This window comes from Carassius auratus, chromosome 19 (assembly GCF_003368295.1).
Source record: "Carassius auratus strain Wakin chromosome 19, ASM336829v1, whole genome shotgun sequence".
NCBI classification, from domain to species: domain Eukaryota; kingdom Metazoa; phylum Chordata; class Actinopteri; order Cypriniformes; family Cyprinidae; genus Carassius; species Carassius auratus.
The window spans coordinates 17,291,609-17,300,728 of NC_039261.1; positions in this window are offsets into that span (position 1 = coordinate 17,291,609).

Consider the following 9,120-nt stretch of genomic DNA (forward strand, 5'->3'; position numbering starts at 1 on the left):
TTTCTAATATTTTGTATTCTATCTAGTTTCTTTTTACTTATTATCCAATTATACAAAAAGACCTCTAACACTAGCTTGCTCTATTCTATGTTTTCTTTTTCTTTTTGTATTTTTTAAAAACCCTTGCTACGTGTACTGCGTTAAGCTAACTGAGACTTGTTATTGCACTTGTATAAAATATACTTTATATATAAATGTTTAACATATGTGATTTAATGTGAAACTATTCAATTCATGATGGCCTTTTAATTTGAAACATATAAACTGAACAGAATGCTGGGCGAATAATAATAATTTTCTCCATAATTTCGCTTTACTGAATAAAAACACGATAACGTTCACATTTATCAACCGATTTCAGAGGTTTGTGATCAACGTGCAGTTAAAAAACTTTGCCTCCATTTATTTAGTTAAGTTTGGAAAATTATTAATTGAAAGCTCACATTTGTCTCACTTGTTGATTTCGTAGATTTTTTCGGTTTGCAAATCTGTTGATTTAGTATAACTGTAACATATTCATGTAATGTAATTTGAATGTACATTACATGATATGTAGTTGTTTTAATGCTTTCTCTGTGTTCAATAGCAACATTTTTCTTTATTTTTGTTTCTCTCTTTCTTGTGTCTCAGGTCAGAACACAACTCTAAATAATACATCTTTAAACACTAATAATTTACTATCGTTTAGAAAATTTAATAAAACAAGTAAATACAAATCAAAAAGTGACACACTTGTAGTCTGCTTTCATTTTGATTGCACTATAGATGAACTCCACAACAAATAATAACATGTAACTGATGAGCAGTGTTGTGGGTAACGCGTTACAAAGTAACGCGTTAGAGTACTCTAATTACTTTTTTCCTGAAATATGTAACTTAACGCGTTAGTTTCGTGCGGAAGTAATCAGTAACTTCGTTATTTTTTTAAAAAAGCAATCCGTTATTTTAAGGAAAGGAAAATCCCGACTGCAGCCTGCTTTTTGTCAGACAGTAGTCCTAGGTCTACTGTGCCACCTGCGGATGTATCAGCGGAGCCGAAGCTCTGTGATCGTTTTTTTTTTTTTTTTTTTTTTTTTTTTTTATTGACATTTATTGAACCTTAACAAAAAAAGGCATTCGAAGTTTCAGATTTACAATCAAACCTGAGCGTACATACAAATATTACAACACAATATACATCTTCACATCAGCAGGCAAGAAAAGTTGAAGCCTAGGTGAAAATAAAACTAAAAGAAAAAGAAAAAATTTAAATACAATACAAATAAAGTTAAATGAACAAATAAATATATAAAGTAGGGGAATAGGACAATATTCAATTTATAAAATCAAAGTCTTCCAATAAGGAGTACAAATATACTGCTTTAGGACTTTTCATCCTTCTCACGGTCTCCAAATATACTTTAAACTCCTCCTTAAAAACCACTAATTTTGGAGGGATTTTGAAAAATTTACATTTGTGTATATAAAATTTCAGCAAAAGCAACACATTATTAATAACATAGGATACCTTTTTATCCTTTATTAATAGCCCAAATTTAATAAATTCCCACGACAGTATCAACCTTACAGGTATTCTTTGTTGCATCCATCTCAATGCATCATTCCAAAATTTGTTTACCAAACTGCATTGAAAAAACAAGTGTTCAACCGTTTCTATCTCTACCTTACATATTTGACATAAATTTGAATCCCCAACATTAAATCTCGTTCTTAAAAATTCTTTTGTTGGATATATATGATTCAGAATTTTAAAGTGCACCTCTTTACATTTAGGATTAACAGGAAATGAAAGAAAATTGGTCCTAATTTTACACACTTCTTTCTTCTCAAAATGACGAAAAATGTAATTTCTTAATACCGGTCCTGGGAAACATTGATGTATTAAACAGTCTCTTAAGAATTTGTTTGAACATTTTCTGTCAACAAAGCTTACATTTTCTATAATAAGTTCTTGTACTTTAGGTATTATCCTTGAATGTTTCAGATGTTCACTTACTAATTTAATCATCTGTAATGGAATATTCTTGATAATTTTTTCATACATTTTAGAAGAGCAACTTATATTGTATTTACCACAAAAAGCTACATGGCTTAGTATATTTCCCACATTATCCACTAAATGTGTTAGTGACCATATGCCCTTCTGCCACCACTCATCAATAAACAAAGATTTTCTGTTCACAGTTATACATCTGTTGTTCCAGATTGACATATTATGAGGGCTAAAATTATGCTTGAAAATCAATTTCCAGTATAATAATACTTGTTGATGGAAAGCAGAAAGTTTTACAGGGAGTTTCGAAAGTTCAAAGTCACATTGCAGCAGAAAACTTATGCCACCACATTTATTAAATACGATAGTAGGAATCTCAAACCAGAAAGAGGACTTATCATTAATGAAAGCCTGCAACCATCTAAGTTTAATGACCCCATTCATAATATCAAAGTCAATCGTTTTAAGACCTCCTTCTTCATAATCTTTAATCATGTCACTTTTACGTATATAATGACTTTTCATTTTCCATATAAAATCAAAGTTTAATTTGTTAACTGCCTTTATCCTTTTTGCAGAAACTGATAAAGAGAAACATGGATAGATGAATCTAGAAAGATTCTCTACTTTTGTCAATAAAATTCTTCCAAAAATTGTTATGTCTCTCTGCAGCCAAGTATTCATTATTAATTTACAATTATCCAAAGTTTTATCAAAATTTAAATGTTCTAAATTATCCATCCTCTTAGATAACCAGATACCTAAATATTTGACTTCACTTTTCACTGGGATATTATATAATGTTACATTAGGATGATCATGAATGGCCAATAACTCACATTTTGACATATTTAGCTTTAAACCTGAAGCTTCTGAAAAAAACTTAATTAACTGAAGTGCTAGGGGTATTTGCTGTTCATTTCTTAAAAAAAGAGTAGTGTCATCAGCAAATTGACTGACAATAAAATTATTACCTTCAAAATCAATGCCTAATATGGTTCCCATTTTGAGTAAAATAGACAACATTTCTGCTACCATAATAAATAATAAAGGAGAACATCCACAACCTTGCCTGATGCCTCTTCTAACCTCAAATCTTGGACATGTACCTTGAGTAAGAGCTACAGAACTGTTTATGTCTTTATAAAGCATTCCAACAATACTAATAAATTTAGGACCAAAACCAAAGTGTTTAAGAGTTTGAAAAATAAAAGAATGCTCCACCATGTCAAAGGCCTTATAGAAATCCAGAAATAAAATTAAACCATCCTCTTCAATTAAATGACCATATTCAACCAAATCAAAAACTAACCTGATATTATTATGAATTGACCTATCCTTTAAGAATCCTGATTGGGTCACACTGATAATTTGTGATATTCCTGTTTTTAATCTGGAAGCCAGTGCTTTAGTAAACAGTTTGTAATCAGTATTAAGTAGTGTTATGGGGCGTAAATTATCTAATATCCTTTTATCTTTTCCTGGCTTTGGTATCAAAATTATAAGCCCTTGTTTCATAGTTGGCAATAATTCAATATTATTTATACACTCTTGTAAGGCTTCAAATAAAAGATATTTTAGGTCATCCCAAAAAAAATTATAAAAATCTGTGGTTAACCCATCAGGACCCGGTGATTTACCAGGTTTACTCTGTTTAATCGCCGCATCAAGCTCTTGTAAGGTTAGGTCTGAATCGCATAGTTCTTTAAATACACTATCAATAGATGGTATATTATTTTTTATCATCTGAAAAAAAGAGTTTGAATTAACAGAGGAAAAAGAAGAGGAATACAAATTGGAGTAAAATTTAAACACCTCTTTTACTATCAAGTTGTGATTTAATTGTTCTACTTGGTTCACAATTAAACTACTGATCGAATTTTTTTCTTGTCGTCTTTTCTCCAAATTAATGAAGTATGAGCTATTTTTTTCCCCCTCTTCCAGCCACTTAGCTCTGGATCTCACATATGCCCCTTTTGCCTTTTTAATATAGAATTCATCTAGAATGGAATGAAGCTTAATAAGTTTTTCTTTATCTTCATCTGACATGTTAGGTTGACAACAGCATTTATTAATATCTTGTATTAACTGGAATTCTTTTTTACGTTTCTTTTTCATCAGATTTTTGCTAAAGGTAATTGAATATTCTCTTAATTTATGTTTTAAATACTCCCATTTAATACCACTTGGCATCTTTTTTACTTTAAATTCAGCAATTATTTTTTTAATATATGTACAAAAATCAGTATGATTCAACAAATCTGCATTAAATTTCCAATAGCCTCTAGTATTACAAGGTTTATTTCTTTGTTCTAAGATTAAGTTGATCACACAATGATCTGTTAAGGGGGCACCTGAAATATTACACTTAGTCGCATTCCTTGAAAGAGATTCAGATCCGAGCCAATAATCAATTCTTGACTTTGAAGTGGCATTCGGTTTGAACCACGAAAAGTGTCTGGCAGTGGGGTTTAAGTTTCTCCAAATATCCATTAATCCATTGGATAAGCAGAAATTTTGAATAATACTGTTAGCATGAGAAATATCAAATTTAGACGGTTGTCTATCCATGTATTCATCTGGTGACATGTTAAAATCGCCACCGATTAAAATATAATCTGTAGGGTAACTAGTTTTTAGGTCACTTATGACATTTGTTATTGTCTCCAACAGGCCTTTATTCTGGGTTTGAACATTATACCCATACACATTAACTAAAATGAAAAATATTTCGTCTAAGTATAGGACCACTGCAAGCCAATGGCCATTAACATCAGCCCTGTGTGTAATAATCTTGCCTGGGCATTTATTCATGCATATAGCGACCCCTGCAGACCGATTTGAACCATGACTAAATAACATAACATCCCCCCACTGCTTTTTCCAAAAGGTAACATCTGCCAACTCTGAATGTGTTTCTTGTAGAAAAAAACAATGTGATTTTTGACTTTTGCAAAATAAGAAAATTGCCTTTCTCTTAACTGAGTCCTTTAAACCCCTACAATTTAAAGAAGAAAATGAGATATCAGATTTTAACACGAACATGAACAATTAAACAGATAAAACAAAAAATTGAAAAAAAAAATTAAAAATTTAAATCCAAATAAAGATGTAAACTACGTTTAGCGTTTGTGGAATAGAAAAAAAAAACCGAATCCCATTCCTTTATCACCCCACCTCACCTCATATCAAAGAGAAGCAGTCAATACCCTTTATAAGTGATACGTTTACCCTCTATATACCCAAATGGACCTCTAAACCCAGCCGCCTTGCCTTCCTTTCTGGCTTGTGCGATTCTTGGCCATAATTCACTTCTCAACAGTCTATCTTCTTTCGTTAGGTCTTCGGCAAAACGGATGCCAGCTTCTTTGCACACTGCTGACGACTTGGTTCTCTTCCATACTTCGTCCCGCACCAATCTGCGGGTAAAAAGAATGATCACCTCTCTCGAACGACCGGTCTCCTTTCTTCCCACCCGATGCACGACATCCACAGCCTCCTCCATAGTAGAAGCAAACTCAGGCGTTATCTTGCCCAGAAGTTGAATCACATCCTCTCTTATGCGCTCGTTTGAGTTCTCCTTGAGACCTTTTATGCGAAGACACCATCTCCTCTTGTATCTTTCCTCTTCCAGCACACGAATTTTCAGATCATTATTGACTTCGGATAGATTTTCAATTTGTTTCTCCATCATTTTAATTTTGTCTTTGCATTCTCGTAACTCCTGCGCATTTATTTGGACGGACTTAGCAACGCTTGCAATCATCGCACTGTGCTGCTTCATTTGCGTGCTTAATTCTTCGTGCTGTAAATCTACCTTAGTTCCAAGGGCTTTAATTGCATCCAAAATAGCCGAATTGGGCACCTCGTTTTCCTCACACTCTGTTGGTTTTTTAGCCTTTTTTCCTTTTTGGGGTTTACTCGGTGTGGGTGGATCAGAATCAGTTCCTCTCTCCCTTTTGCTCGAACCTATTGCTATTTCCATTTCGTAACAATGATCTTCCATATCGGCACCACAACTTCGGGTATGTGTATTAGCAGGTGGAGGTGGAAAAAAACTTATCAAGCTAAACTAACTTGGGAAATTTTGTGAGAGCACGAAACAACTTGACTACTCAATCCGCCATCTTGCAGCACCCCGCTCAAGCTCTGTGATCGTAAAGTCAACGGCTGTGGTACGTCTGTGCCCTGCGCCTGACCCTGTGTGTGTGTGTGTTTTTTTTTTTTTTCGAACTCCCGGCAAGATAGCAGAGAGGACAGCGTTTGGTTTATGGAAGTACGCACATTATTTTCAATTTGTCAACGAAAAAGAAAAGAACATAACGGTAAAATGCACACTCTGTGAGTGACACTTTAATAAGAATTATTTCGGCTATTAAGCGATTTGTCATTTGCCTGTGTGGCAGTGAAGGATTTAATTCGGTCGGTTTGTTATCATTTTTGTCTGACAGGCAGCTGTTAATTTCTGTTAGATCGTTGGCTGGCTGGTTGTTCATCATTTCTAAATGGAGTTAAATCTGCAAGTCTGTTTAAGGTTGTGTTTACAAGTAAGCATACTTGTACTTTGATAACTGCATTATTTAAAGTTAAAGAAAAATCAGGAGTTATCTTGTGGTGCTCATAATATACAGTAGCCTAGGCTACCCGGGCTGGGTAGGTGCGAATTTTGATTAATAATATGTTCTGTGATAAATAAATAAAACGCCATGTGGAATAGCCTATTGCTGACTGTCTTTCCTGTTATTGTTATCCTGCAGTGTTAATTTAGTCGGATGACTGACGTTATTCATTGTCGGGAGTCACGACTTCTAGGTGCATTTAAAGGGGCCAGGGGCTATGTCTGTCATGTGTGAGCCGCTGCGAACTGCTTTTAATTTTTGGTAACGCATGAGTACTCTAACGCGTTACTTTTATGAGTAGGTAACGCTGTATCATAACTGATTACTTTTAATTGATGGTAACGTTGTAACCTAACTAACTACTTTCCAAAGTAACTATACCCAACACTGCTAATGAGGCTATGGATCCATTGAAAATGAAAATATGCACTGATACAGTGCACAGTAGAAATATAGTAAAGTGATATTTTATATTAAAAAGTATATGTAGTAGACTACAACTTAAAGTAAAGTGAATAATATGAAAAGCGAGTACAATGGTACAATAACATACCAGTATGTGATATAATACATTTATTATAGCATAAAATTATGTGTATAATATGAATATACCATAACATAACAAGTCAGTTTGGGGTTCGCGAATCATTTGAGTCAGTTCGGGAGTTCGGAGCGGGATCGCAAATCATTTGAATCAGTTTGGGAGTTCGTAGCTGGTTCGCGAATCATTTGAGTCAGTTCGGGAGTTCGGAGCTGGATCGCGAATCATTTGAATCAGTTTGGGAGTTCGTAGCTGGTTCGCGAATCATTTGAGTCAGTTCGGGAGTTCGGAGCGGGATCGCGAATCATTTGAATGAGTTCGGGAGTTCGTAGCGGGTTCGCGAATCATTTGAGTCAGTTCGGGAGTTCAAAGCGGGTTCGGGAACCCTATGGTTCTATATAGAACTTCAATGAACCCTTTTTTCTAAGAGTGTTGTCCAGTGTTGAGCAGTAATGCGTCACTGTAAGTCTGTAACGCAGTTACTTTTGACAGTAACTAATACTGTAAGGCATTACTTTTTAAATAAATTAACTCTGTTACCGTTACCATATGGTGCTTTGTCCGTTAATTTTTTTTTTAATTAATAATTTTTGACTGAAGTGCAACCTAACTTGTTTGCAGCAGTGACGCATTGTAGTATTGGTGGATGCCAACCACTGTAAACACAAAGACGCACTGTGGGCGTGTTTCTGTTTATTCAAGTATGTGCAGCAGTCATGGTGAGTCAAGGCGAGAGCAACATGAGTTTCTCAAAGTGGAAATATGCTCATTATTTCACTTTAGTTGAGCATAAAGACAAAATATGTAATATGTAATGTAAACTGTGTCTTTCTGGTTCGAATGTCCTATCCTAGTCCACGAATTTCCAATCTGTGCTCTCAGATTTTGTAATCTGTAATCTCGGTTTTTGAATCTGTACCCACAAATTCATAATCTGCGCGCACACATTCGCAATCCCTTCCCATGGATTTGTAAACTGTAGCCTTCTCACAGATTCATGCAGCAAGCTCCTACATGTTAACTTACGGTTTTAATAAATATTATTATGTGGAATGGGTCTACAGCAAAGTGTCTTAAGTGATTCTCTGTATGTTTTTTTTTTTGTTGAAAACATGCAGCCTAGCTGGAGTCCGGCTTTCAGTCAGCTCCTTAGCATGATAACATAGATTTCATTTTTAAACAGCATTTTTACACATGCATACATATGTATATGTATGTATTTATGTATGTTTCTCGAAATTGATTCTGAATAATTCAGATTGCTTTCATTTATTTATTTCAAAATGTTTTGTGTTATGTTGTCCATTTCATACTTAAGCTGTGAAAGGAACATTTTTAAGGGCTCAACACAACAGCTTTTATGATGCAGAACTAGTTTTTCTGAATATATTATTCAGGTGTCATTTAACTGGGGCATCGGAGCTAGTTTGCAAAAAAATTAATTCAGATCGGGACTCCAAAGTGCGTCTCGCAAATCATTTGATCTGGGCTTCGGAGCAACTTCGCAAAACATTTGATTCAGATCAGGACTCCTAAGCCGTTTCGCGAATCATTTGATCTGGGCTTCTGAGCGAGTTTGCAAAACATTTGATTCAGATCTGGACTCCGAATCGAGTTTCGCAAATTATTTATTCGGGGCTTCGGAGTTTGCAAAACATTTGATTAAGATCGGGACTCCGAAGCGCGTTTCGCGAGTCATTTGAGATCAGGTCTTTTGAGCCAATTTGCAAAGCATTTGATTCTATCATGTAGGCTACTAGATCAAGTTTTAATAAAGAGAAAAGAGGTTTAGAGACAAATTTTTGAGACAAAATAGGATGAGTTTAAATGTCTTTGTTAATTTTGTGTGACTAAGCCAGAAAGAGAGCAGTATAAAAGGGAGATGGCAAAAATTGTTAAAGCACTGCTTCACTTACCTGCTCCACTGTTAGCATAACTGCTACCATGTGCTACATTAAATGTATAAT